Source organism: Heloderma suspectum, chromosome 6 (assembly GCF_057233095.1).
Source record: "Heloderma suspectum isolate Gila_16-S chromosome 6, 16-S_ref, whole genome shotgun sequence".
NCBI classification, from domain to species: Eukaryota; Metazoa; Chordata; class Lepidosauria; order Squamata; family Helodermatidae; genus Heloderma; species Heloderma suspectum.
Window position 1 is genome coordinate 61,820,111 of NC_139463.1, and position 12,965 is coordinate 61,833,075.

The following is a 12,965-nucleotide window of genomic DNA, read 5'->3' on the forward strand; positions in this document are numbered from 1 at the left end:
GTACTTCCCGGGATTTGGAAGCTATGCTTCTATTAATGCAGCCCAAAATGGCATTTGCCTTTTTTGCAGCCACATCACATTGTTAGCTCATATTCAGCTTGTAATCTACAACAGTTCCAACATCCTTCTCGCTTGTAGTGTTGTTGAGCCACGTATCCTCCATCTTGTAACTGTGCATTTGGTTTCTTTTTCCTAGGAGCAAAACTTGGCATTTATCCCTATTAAATGTCATTCTGTTGTTTTCTGCCCAACTCTCCAGTCTGTCAAGATCACTTTGAATTTTGTTTCTGTCTTCCAAAGTATTAGCTATCCCACCCAATTTTGTGTCATCTGCAGATTTGATCAGCATTCCCTGCACCTCCTCCTCCAAGTCATTCATAAAATTGTGGAAGAGCACTGGGCCCAGGACAGAGCCCTGCGGTACCCCGCTTGTTACCTCTCGCCACTTTGAGAAGGTCCCATTGAGAAGCACTCTTGGAGTCCGATTCTGTAGCCAACTGTGGATCCTCCTGATGGTTGTTTCATCTAGCCCACTTTGAGCTAGTTTGCTCATCAGGAGATCATGGGGCACTCTATCGAAAGCTTTGCTGAGGTCGAGGTATATGATGTCTACAGCATTCCTACAGTACACAAGGAAGGCTACTTGGTCAAAAACTGAGATCAGATTCATCGGGCAGGATTTGTTCTTGACAAATCCATTTTGGCTTTGAGTAATCACTGCACTGTTTTCAAGGTGCTTACAGATGGATTGCTTTATCATTTGCTCCAGAATTTTCCCAGGGATGGATGTCAGACTGACTGGTCTGTAGTTCCCAGGTTCCTCCTTTTTGCCCTTTTTCAAGATAGGGACAACATTAGCCCTCCTCCAGTCATCTGACACTTCCCCCGTCCTCCATGATTTCTCAAAGAGAATAGACAGTGGCTCTGAGAGTTCTTCTGCCAGTTCCTTTATTACTCTAGGATGCAGTTCATCTGGCCCTGGAGATTTGAACTCATTCAAAGTAATTAGGTGTTCCTTAACCATATGCCTATCAAACTCAGGCTGCAATCCTGCCCCTTCAGCCTGTACTTCACCTTTGCCAGGGGGGCCATAGACCCTCTTTTGGGAGAAGACTGAGCCAAAGTAGGAACTGAGCACTTCTGCCATTTCTTTGTCATCTGCTATCATTTTGCCATCCTTATTTAATAGCTGAACCACCATTTCTTTTCTCTGTCTTTTACTATGCACATAGCTGAAGAAAGCCTTTTTGTTGCTTTTAGCTTCCCTCGCTAACCTCAGCTTTAGACTTCCTGACGCCATCCCTGCAATTCTGTGCTACCTGGCTGTATTCTTCCTTTGTTGCTTGGTCTTCTTTCCACTTCCTATATGTGTCCTGTTTTGTTTTCAGGTCATCTCTAAGCTTTTTGTGAAGCCACATTGGCTTCTTCTATTGTCTTCCACCTTTTCTTCTTGTTGGAATTGTTTGTAATTGTGCCTTGAGAATTTCCTTTTTTAAAAACTCCCAGCCATCTTGGACTCCTTTTCTCGTTGGAGTCGCTTGCCATGGGACCTTACTTATCATTGTTCTGAGTTTATTAAAATCAGCTTTCCTAAAATCCAGGGTACGCCTTTGGCTACACTCAGCTTTTGCTTCCTTTAGAGCCAAGAACTCAAGTATAGCATGGTCGCCTTCCCCCAGAGTTCCTGTAACTGCTACCTTACCCACTAAGTCATCTCTGTTGGTTAGGATCAAGCCAAGGATAGCCAGTCCTCTAGTTCCTTCCTCTACTTTCTGTAGGAGGAAGTTATCTGCCACACAAGTCAGGAATTTCCTGGAGGGGCCATGTTTTGCAGAATTTGTCTCCCAACAAATATCGAGGAAATTGAAGTCCCTCGTTACTACTACATCATGCTTCCTTGAAACACTGGCTATTTGTTTTTTAAAAGTTTCATCCTCATCTTCTCCTAGATTGGGTGGCCAGTAGTAGACTCCAACCACCAGGTTCCTTTTATTCTTTGCTCCATTTATTTTGATCCAGATGCTCTCGATGGTGCTACCAAGCTCATCCTCCTGTATTTCTGTGCAGAGAGAGATATTTTTCATATACAGTGCACCTCCCTTTCTGTTCCTCCTGTTATTTTGAACAAGTTATATCCTTCAATTGCTGTATTCCAGTCATGAGAGTCATCCCACCAAGTCTCAGTTACACCTATCAAGTCATAATTTCCCCTCTTGCATTAAAAGTTCAAGTTCGTTCTGTTTGTTTCCCATACTCTGGGCATTAGTATATAGACATCCAAGACCATGTGCTTCATAGTCTGGATTTCTTCCTACATGTGTCTGAAGACTATTGTTGGGTGCTATTAGAGCTGTTCTCTCTGTTTTGGTGCATGAGCCTTCGTCCACTGTTACCCCCAACATTACATCTCCCTTCCCCGTAGGATTCAGTTTAAGGCCCTCCTGATGAAGTTCTTCATGCTGTGGCCAAACACATTCTTCCCAGCCTTTGTGAGGTGCAACCCGTCCCTTGCCAACAGTCCATCTTCCAGGTGGCATAGCCCATGGTCCCAGAATCCAAATCTCTCCCACCAGCACCACCTTCGTAGCCAGTCATTCACCCAGATTATTTTTCTTTCCCTTTCTATCCCTCTTCTAACTCCTGGAAGGATGGGTGTGAAAACTATCTGGGCCCCAAAGTTCTTGAATTTCCTTCCCAAAGCTTCAACGTCTGACGTGATTTCTCCGTGGCTTCGCTTGTTGTGATAAATATTTACGTAGCCAATCATGGCAAAGGGCAAGGACGCAAATGGTGTCTGCTACGCCAGATGCCATTTGCAGCCGCAGCCCAGCAGCGGCTGGCTGCAGAATGAAGAGGACGGACCTGGACTGGCCGGTGCCAGGTATGGTCCGTCCAGACCGGGCTTTGCGGGACAACTGGGCGTAGCAGTCCATTCTGCCATGGACTCTGGGGGTGGAGAATCCACCCCTTTTAGCAAATCTAAAGAATCCAGCCTCTTTGGAGTCCATGGCGGATTTCTCCGCCATGCCTGCCTGACACGTTACTCTGAGTCTATCATTTTAGGCCTGAGTGACTTCTCAGGCATGCTTGGAGAAAGAGAGAGACCCTTTCCCCTTCTTGGTAAAGTATATGTGTGTGTATATCTTATTTTTGCTTTGTTGCTGAGTGGAAGGTTTGTGTGCTTGTTCAAATTTATTTTTCTTTATCTTTCTTTAATAAATACATTCAGCTTATGTTGTTATTCTAAGTCCATATTTGTAGAATTTAAGTAAATCTGAGTGAATGTGAACACTCTTATCTCAGTCCCCAAAAGAACCTCGCCTATAACATCAGGGTGACGCTGAGGCTGTTTAAAGGAGGAGCCTAGGTATCCAATATCAGGGACCCTGGAATTTTAGCCTCCAGTTTTTCCCTTACACAAGGATAAAAACCATGGTGAATTGTGATTGCCTGATGGGAAGATGAATTGGAAAGGATCCCTCCCCCCCCCCGCAAGAAATGTAGTATAATCACAGATCCTTTCTTCTTTTTAGATGATTCTTACAACTGAGCTTGGGTCTCAGGAGAATAATGAAGCATTTCGGGAGAAAGATGCAAGCCAGGAGACCAGTACCACTGGCCAAGATAGAGAAGATTTCCACAGCCACCATGGACTTTCCCTTGGTGCTCAGGTAGGTGGGCACAAAGGAGACACAAACACTGCAAAACACCAGCATGCTGAAGGTGATAAACTTGGCTTTGTTGAAGCTGTCAGGCAGTTTTCTGGCTAGGAAAGCCACCATGAAGCTGATGACAGGCAGAAAACCCATGTAACCCAGGACAGTGTAAAACATAGTGACTGAGCCTTCATTACATTCTATGATGATTTCTCCAGCTAGGGAATGGAAGTCCAGGACTGAGAATGAGGGAGAGGTCACCAGCCAGAAAGCACAGATAACTGCTTGGATGAGGGGACAGGCCAAGACAATGGAGTTTGGTAGTTGTCTCCCCAAAAGGTTTCTGGCCATGTTTTCTGGCTTGGTGGCCATGAAGGCCAGAACCGCTGTGACAGTTTTTGCAAGCACAGAAGAAATAACAACGGAGAAGATGATTCCAAAAGCAGTTTGATGTAGAAGACATGTGACCTTCATGGGGCGACCAATGAACAGAAAGCAGGAGAAGAAACAGAGCAGGAGAGAAAGGAGGAGGACATAGGTGAGGTCTCGGTTGTTGGCTTTGACAATTGGCATGTCACGGTGTAGAATGAAGATTGCCAAGACTACAGATGTAATGAGAGTGAGGAAAAGAGCCAGAGAAGCTAAAATGAACCCCAGTGTCTCTCGATAGGAAAGGAAGTGGGTCTTCTTGGGGAAACAGTGGTCTTGGTTGCTGTTTGGATGTTGATCTTCTGGGCATGGGTCACAGTGATCTGCATCTGGAATGGCAAAAGTATCTCAAACATGACATAGATGTTGTTTACATGGGGACAGTGCAGCCCACAAAGAAGGAGACGGAGATATCAGTTCCCTAGCTTACTGTACATATAAGCGTGCAACGTCCCTTTTAGTATTTTCTCTTTACATTTCTACAACATATTGCATAAGAGCAGAGTCAGGAAAGGTACAAGATGCTCCTTTTCAACTGTGTAGGATAGCCCACACTAGCAGACCCATGTTCCATATTCTGCAAGAAGAAAAACCTCAGCTCTGTAACCAGAACTTAAACACTGTTAAGTGTAAGAACATCACCACAGCCTGTCACCTGCAGTGCCTTCTGAATGGGCAAATTCAGAAATTGTGGCGTTTCAGCTCATAGGCTAGCAATTTAGAGCTTCTATCCCCAAATACACAGTATTTTTGTTGAAGGCAAATGAGTGATGTCGATTACCTACTTCAAGGGCTTTACGTTCCATTCTTGTTTGTGAAAGAAGATGGTAATTTTTACCCCACTTGATTTGTTGTGTTTGATTTCCAGACGTTTTATTTCAGACAAAAGTGTTTCTTTTTTTCATATTGAAATCTTCTGAATTGCTGTCAATTCACTTATACAAATGCCTCTTATAACAGAGTTCATTGCATCCCATATTCTGCATGTGACAATCCTACTTTCTCATTTGGATGGAAATAATGTTCTATTTCAGTTTAAATTTTCACAACTAGGGATGTACGAAAGTCACTTACCTTTTCGAAGGGTGACATTCGCGGTGGGGGGAAGGCGCTCCGTCCCTCCCCCCCAAATTCCGGCCGGGAGGGAGGCACTCCATCCCTCCCCCCCGAAATTCTGGCCGGGGGGGGAGGCGCTCCGTCTCTCCCCCCCCCCCGAATCCTGGCCAGCCGGCTCTGCAAATGGCGGCGGCCATAGCCGCCGCCGTTTGCGTCCCTGCAGTCAGCCGTGATAGGCTACGTAAATGTTTATGTAGCCTATCACGGTTGATTTAAATGGAAAAGAAACGCGCGTACGCAAATGGTGGCGCCCATAGATGCTGCCATTTGCGTTCCTTATTTTGATATGTCTTAGTCTACGTAAATGTTTACGTAGACTAAGACGGTGAAAATAGACGCTACGCTATTTGCATTCCCCTTATTTTCACCATCTTAGTCTATGTAAATGTAGACGTGCCAAAATAAGGAATAAATAAATAACTACATAAATACTTACGTAGCCTATCATGGCCTCCGCAGAGATGCAAATGGTGTTAGCCTATCCCTGCGTTAGCTGTGATAGGCTACGTAAGTATTTACCTGGCCTATCATGGCTGAAAAGGAGGAAGCGAATGGGTGCCGCAGGGTGGCTGCCGTTCACAAAGCAGCGTGGACGGGAGCAGGTAAGTGCTCCGTTTTGTGCACCATTCGTGGGGTGGGAGTGGCGGGGACTTCATCCCGCGTGCCTTCGTGGGGTGGGGGGGCGGGGGCGTCATTCCGCGATGGATTTGGGCGGGCTGAATGCACTGGCATTCGGCCTCACCGAGATCTGTCGCGGAATTCTCTGACATCCCTAACAATAGGGAAGGCTGAGCGCCGAAGAATCGATGCTTTCGAACTGTGGTGCTGGATAAGATTCTTACAATTCCTCTGGACTGCAAGGAGGTCCAATCAGTCAAACCTAAAGGAAATCAACCCTGACTGCTCATTGGAAGGACAGATATTGAAGCTAAAGCTCAAATATTTTGGCCACCTAATGCAAAGAGAAAACTCTCTGGAAAAGACCCTGATGCTGGGAAAGATTGAAGGCAAAAGGAGAAGGGGACGGCAGAGGATGAGATGGCTAGACAGCATCACCGATGCAATGAATATGAACTGGAGCACACTCCAGGAGAGAGCAGAGGACAGGAAGGCCTGGTGTGCTATGGCCCATGGGTCACAAAGAGTCGGACATGACTTAACGACTGAACAGAAAAACCCCAGATAGGCTGGGGGGAATGGCAGGAGATGCCCTAGAGGTTCGTTTCATCACGTAAAGAGCTCGCAAACCCGTGAGAGATCCATCTCAGTAGCAGGATAAAAGCTCTGTGTGAAGCAGCCTGTCTGCTGTCCCCGCCACCCCGGAACATGTTGCCACCTCCTATGATTTGATATGGGCACAGAAGAACATTCGCTCTCCACACAGACCCACACATAGGGATGTCAGAGAATTCCACGACGGATCTTGGTGAGGCCAAATGCCAGTGCATTCGGCCCCCCGAAAACCATCATGGAACGAAGTCCCCACCGCCCCCACCCAACGAAAGCCACACGAAACGGAGCACTCACCTGCTCCCATCCACGCTTCTTCCTCTTCAGCCGCGATAGGCACGTAAATACTTACGTAGCCTATCATGGCTAATGCAGGGATGCCATTTGTGTCCCTGCGGAGGCTGTGATAGACTACATATGTATTTACGTAGCCTATCACAGCAGGGGGGGGAACCCAGTGTACGCAACTGGTGGCAGCTACCGCCATTTGCGTACACTGGGGTTTTTCCCCTGCCATGATAGGCTACGTAAATATTTACATAGCCTATCACGGCTCATTACAGGGACGCAAATGGCGGTGGCCTGCAGGGCTGCCCAGTGGCCAGATGTCCGGCCGCAGGCAGCCAGAGCCAGCCAGCGACTCTGCGGCTTGGCCGCGGAGTGGAGCCGGTTGGGCAGGATTCCGGGGTGAGGGACGGAGCACCTCCCCCCCACTGTGGATGCCCCTGTGCGGAGCCAGGTAGGTGTTTCATACATCCCTACCCCAAGCATTCTCCCTCCCTCTGGGCAGAGGGGCTCTCGTCTCAGTTGTGCACTGGGAAAGAGGAGGGGAGGAATCCAGATGCTATTAAGGGCAGGATAGCAGCTCATTGAACGCCTTCCCAACTTTGGTTGAAGGCTCAGAAGCCTGGCAGGGTTTGGAGGTTCTAGTCTCAGCTGGCTAATGGCCTGTTTCCATGAGCAATGTCCTCCGAACTGGCTGTGTGTGGAGGTCATTAGGGATACATGATGTCGTGGCCATCCAGCAGCCACTAGTGATGTACGAAAGGGACTTACCTGGTCCCGCAGCTTGCTTTGCGGTGGGGGGGAGGCGCTTCGGTTCTCCCCCCGAAATTCAGGCCGGGGAGAAGCACCCCGTCTCCCTGGCCGTGAAAGAAAAAGTGAAAAAAAAACAAACCCGTGATAGTCTACGTAACGATTAACGTAGCCTATCATGGCTAGATTTCCAAAGTCAGCTGTGATAGGCTACGTTAATCGTTATGTAGCCTATCGTGGGTGACTTTGAAAAAGAAAAAAAAAAGCGCGTACGCAAATGGCGGCGCCCATGGGCACCGCCATTTGCGTTCCTTATTTGGGCCTGGCTAGTCTATGTAAAGATAGACTACGTAAAGATTGGGCCCAAATAAGGAATGCAAATGGCGGCGCCCATGGGCGCCGCCATTTGCGTACGCGCTTTTTTTTTTCCCAAAGTCACCCGTGTTAGGCTACGTAACGATTAACGTACCCTATCATGGCTGAATTTGGAAATCTAGCCATGATAGGCTACGTTAGGCCCGGAAAACAACTAGTAACCAGTGCAACTCCTTCAGCACTGGAGTAATGTGATCTCGCTGGTGGCTGCCTTTAATCAGGCGAGCCGCCGTGTTCTGTACCAGCTGCAGCTTCCGAACCATCTTCAAGGGTAACCCCACGTAGAGCGCATTACAGTAGTTTAAACGAGAGGAGACCAGGGCATGTACTACTGATGGGAGCAGATGGTTGGGAAGGAAGGGGCGCAGCCGCCATATCAGATGGAGTTGATACAGCGCTGTCTGGCTCACAGCTGACACCTGAGCCTCCATGGACAGCTGGGAGTCCAAAATGACCCTCAGGCTGCAGACCTGGTCTTTCAAGGGTAGCCGTACCCCATTCAACACCAGGTCAACATCCCCCAACCTCCTCTTATCTCCCACCAAAAGTACCTCGGTCTTGTCAGGGTTCAGCTTCAGCTTATTCCTCCCCATCCAGCCACTCACCCTCTCAAGACATTTGGACAGGGATTCTATGGCCAACCTTGGTGAAGATTTGAACGAGAGGTAGAGCTGCGTGTCATCCGCATATTGATGACACCGCACCCCAAACCTCCTGATGATAGCCCCCAGCGGCTTCACATAGATGTTAAATAGCATCGGGGAGAGGATAGAACCCTGTGGCACCCCACAAGTAAGTGGCCATGGGTCTGAAACCTCCTCTCCCAGTGCTGCCCTCTGGTACCTGCTGGAGTGGAAGGACAGGAACCACCACAATACGGTGTCTCCAATGCCCAACCCCTCCAGGTGGTCCAGGAGGATACCGTGGTCAACGGTATCGAAAGCCGCTGAGAGGTCGAGGAGAACAAGGAAGGAGCATTCACCCCTATCCAGAGCCCTCCTCATATCATCCACCAAGGCAACCAAGGCCATTTCTGTTCCATGCCCAAGCCTGAAGCCCGACTGAAATGGGTCTAGATAATCGGTTTCTTCCAAGTGTGCCTTCAACTGCATCGCCACCACCTGGCCACTGCCATTTGCATACGCTTTTTTTTTTTTTTAACCCACCCAGCCATGATAGGCTACGTAAAGATTTACATAGCCTATCACGTCGTTTTTTTTAAAAAAAAAACCTAGTCATGATAGGCTACGTAAATCTATACACAGCCTATCACGCCTTTCTTTTTCTTTTTCTTTTTACCAGATTGGAAATGGTGGCGGTGGCTGAAGCCGCCGCTGAAGCCACCGCTGGAGCCACCGCTGGAGCCACTGCCACACGGAAGATCCGCCCCAGGTGAGTCTTGTCCCAGGGGGATCCGCGGGGGGGTGGGGGTTGGCAGGCCATTCCGCTACGGAGATCGGGGGGCCGAATGCACTGGGATTTGGCATCACCGATATCCGTGGCGGAATTCTCTGACATCCCTAAGACTGGGCGAAAGTTGTTCAGAGCTTGGGGATCCAAGGAGGGCTTCTTTAAGAGCAGTCTTATCACTGCCTCCTTGAGGGCTGATGGCATCACTCCCTCCTCAAGGGAGGCATTCACCACCACCCTGATCCCCTCACCCAGTCTCTCTCTGCAGCCCATAATGAGCCAAGATGGGTAAGGATCAAGTAAGCAGGTGGTCGGCCTTACAGATGAATGCTCCTTGTCCACTTCATCAGGAGGAAGAAGCTGGAACCGATCCCACAAAACCGGTTTGCCACAGGCCGCCTCTTGCTCACTAACTGTATTCACAGCGTGCAGAGTAACACTCCTAATCTGATCAATTTTATCTGCAAAGTGCCTTGTCAAGGCCTCACAGGAGGCCTTAGAATGCTCCAGTGGTTCAGGAGCCACAGGACCGACCAGGCTCCGGACCACTTGGAACAGCCTCCTGGGACAGCACTCTGCAGATGCAATAGAGGCAGCATAATATTCCTTTTTTGCTGCCTTCACCGCCATGTGATAGGCTGAAGATACAGCTCTAGCCCGTGTCTGATCGCCTTTGGAGCGAGACTTCTGCCACCGGCGCTCTAGCCGTCTCACCTCCTGTTTCAGATTGGGGTGAACGAAAGTCACTTACCTTTTCTCGCAGCTTTTTCGCGGTGGGGGGGGAACGCTTCGCTGCTCCCCCCGCAAAGTTCAGGCCGGGGGGGGGAGGCTTCCCGCCTCGCCCGGCCGAAATTCAGGCCGGGGGGGGAGGCTTCCCGCCTCGCCCGGCCGAAATTCAGGCCGGGGAGGAGGCTTCCCGCCTCGCCCGGCCGCGAACACGAAAGTTTTAAAAAAAAAAAAAAAGCACGTACGCGAATGGCGGCCCCCATAGGGAGCCGCCATTCGCGTTCCTTATTTAGTTGCTGTAGTCTACGTCAATGTTTACGTAGACTACGGCGAAAATAAGGGCAACGCAAATAGCGTTGCCCTTATTTTCGCCGTAGTCTATGTAAACATTGACGTAGACTACAGCGACCAAATAAGGAACGGGAATGGCGGCTCCCTATGGGGGCCGCCATTATCCATACACATTTTTTTTTTTTTTTAAGTCACCCGTGATAGGCTACGTGACGATTCACGTAGCCTATCACGGCTGACTTTGCAAATCTTGCCGTGATAGGCTACATGAATCGTCACGTAGCCTATCAGGGGACTTTTTTTTTTTTTCTTTCATTGCAATGGCGGGAGCGGCAGCCGGTCGAAAGACCGGCTGCCGCTCCCGCCCCGCTCGAACACCGGACGAACCGCCAGCCGGACCCGCTGCCGGGAGGGACATTCAGGGAAGGTAAGTCCCGTCCCGGGGGGGGGGGCGGGGGGGCGGGGGGGCGGAGGATTTCTCCCCGAAACTTGTTCGGGGGGCCGAACACGTTGGCGCTCGGCCCCCCGAAGTTTCGGGGAGAAATTCTCCGCCATCCCTAGTTTCAGAGCTCGTAACCTTGGATTGAACCATGGTGCAGTCCGAGCCCTGTTCAGGGGGAGAGGGCGTTTCGGAGCCACCCGATCTAATGCCCCAGTTATTGTGGCATTCCAGCCACCCACCAGGGTCTCGACCGAGTGGCCGTTGGCGTGCCCCAGAGAATCCCCAAGTGCGTTCAGGAATCTATTTGGATCCATAAGACGTCTGGGGCGGACCATTTTAATGAGTCCTCCACCCCTGCGGAGGGGTTGTGGAACCGAGAAGTCCAACGTCACCAGGTCTCCATAAAACATGCCAGGTCTGCACCCTCATCCAGGATCATGTCATGGATGAGGGAGGTTTTCTGGGTAACAGACCAGGCTTTGCAGAGCAGCAAACGAAGGCCAGAAGATGGAGTCACGCCTCCCCCAGCCATCCTTTGGCTCTGGACAGGCCCAGAGCAGGGGACAGATCCTACACATCTCTCCCTTGTTCCCCTTATCTGGCATGGCCTGCCCCTCATGCTCCGCCAGCCCCTGCCACCCAGCCTCGGTATGTTCTGGCCCCCAACATTCCCGCCGCTGCCTCCATGAGGTGGACACATGCCCCCTCGCTCCCGCCTATCAGGCAAGCTACCCACCCCTAAAAACACAACAGAATCCCCCAGAAATTAAAACAACAACAACAACAACAACTAAAAACAACAATTAAAAAGGCAATTAAAAATCCCCTTTAAAATAATGCCAGGCCGGAGTCCACAGGGAAGACCTGGTGGCGGTGGCAGCGGGCGCACCTCTTCCCAATATTGACAGCTTCTCCTGCAGGTCCAGGCTCTCCCAGGCCACCTCAGCCAGCCAGCTTATGTAGCCCCTCCAGGGAGGGGAAGGTGGAAGCAGCACAGCTGGCTCGGTACCTGGGGGCCTGGTCCTGCAGGGACTGGCAGTCTGCCAGGCAGAAGTCCACAGGGAAGGCCTGGTGTTGGTGGTGGCGGCAGTAGCAGCAGCAGCGGCAGCAGGCCCAGCAGAAGCAGGCACGCCTCTTCCCATAGTGGAAGAAACCGCTCTGTCTGCTTTCTGTGGGCATTTGTTTTCGATTGTTGGGGGCACCATCAGGTTGACAGAGGCATTGAGGATGGCAGTGGAGTTGCAGGGAAGGAGACCCGAACGGATATGACAGGTTGGAGGGCAAGAATTGCATCTCCTGCCGCTGCATTTCTCAGTTGGAGGGAGAAGAGGGTAAAATGCCTCCCTGCAATGAAGGGAGACACATCTGAATTTTGATGGTCAGCTGGCTGCTGGACACTATCATGAGAGTGGGAGGGGGGATAGCTTTTCCTCCTGTTAGCACTCTTCTTTATGTGGGTTCCCCAGGAAAAAAATATCTGACAGGCTGCCACCAGTCAAGAAAAACTTCCTCACACTCCCTAGTCTGTCCATCTGCTTCTGAGTCCTATTGCCAAGGGCTCTTTCTTCAGTCCAGACCTGGGAATGAAGGAAGGAAGGAAGGAAGGAAGGAAGGAAGGAAGGAAGGAAGGAACTTTGGTCTTTCCTTTCCAAAGCACAGAAACAGTGAACGTTCCAAAACCCATCTAAAACTTTTAAAAGACAAATGGTAGCTTCGTAGCCATGTGTGGAAGAGCTCCGTGAGAAATCCCTTTTAAAACAACACAGCCAAATATCCAAATATAAAAAGGAGTTATTTATGGGGGGAAAGAGAAATAAGAGAGAAACGACAGGGAAGGCAACAATCACACACATACTCAGAATTCCCAATGAAATAAGAAGTCTACCTTATGCAGTAATATTCTCTTTTTGAGTACAGCCTCGACTCTTAGAGCATGTGCTGCGTTAATTGCAGAGAGGATGCTCTGACACAGCGAGAGAGCATCTGGCTTCCCATGAGATGGTATATAGGAAAGCTCTAGAAGCACTGAGGGCGTCTTTTTTATGGGGGATCTCCATTCAATAAAAAGCCAGCCCCAGACAAGAGACTGATGGTTCGTGTGTCCGATAATGTGAGAGCCTCCATTTCTGATGTCAGTGGTCGCGCCAGCAAATAATGAAATTACCTAGTGCCTGGTAATTCCCTGGACTCAAGTTTTAAACGACTGTAACTTCCATCTCAAAAGCCCAAGGTGTATGAAACCAGTCAGTCCATTC